Source organism: Dendrobium catenatum, unplaced genomic scaffold (assembly GCF_001605985.2).
Source record: "Dendrobium catenatum unplaced genomic scaffold, ASM160598v2 original_scaffold_47395, whole genome shotgun sequence".
Taxonomy (NCBI): Eukaryota; Viridiplantae; Streptophyta; class Magnoliopsida; order Asparagales; family Orchidaceae; genus Dendrobium; species Dendrobium catenatum.
In genome coordinates, this window is record NW_021365850.1 from 1 (window position 1) to 296 (window position 296).

The following is a 296-nucleotide window of genomic DNA, read 5'->3' on the forward strand; positions in this document are numbered from 1 at the left end:
CTATTTCAACCAGACTCGATCTCTTCATATATTTTTTCAACTAATAAGACTTAAATCTAAACTAACAAAAACTAAGATGAATAATAATACCATCACGCCGAATGAAATGAGATTCAGATCATCATTCCAACTCTTAAATCTCCATTTCTTATCTCATTTAGTAGCCATAACCTGGTAATGAACATTAGAGTTTAGAATATATTGAGATTACTGTGGATAGATAGATCATTGTAGAGATTGAAAGGGAACAAACCTGAATTGTCCATTGGGTTGCCGGCCGGAGCTGGCTCGGGCTC

The 296-nt window shown here is 35.5% G+C and overlaps 1 long non-coding RNA gene across 1 annotated transcript; it reads right to left on the reverse strand.

The window, feature by feature from the left end:
- Positions 1 to 38: 38 nt before the first annotated feature.
- On the reverse strand, positions 39 to 296 carry LOC114578479. The gene is made up of 2 exons (XR_003699498.1): positions 254 to 296; positions 39 to 171 (listed from the first exon to the last, which is right to left on the reverse strand). It is a non-coding gene; the product is annotated as an uncharacterized LOC114578479 (long non-coding RNA).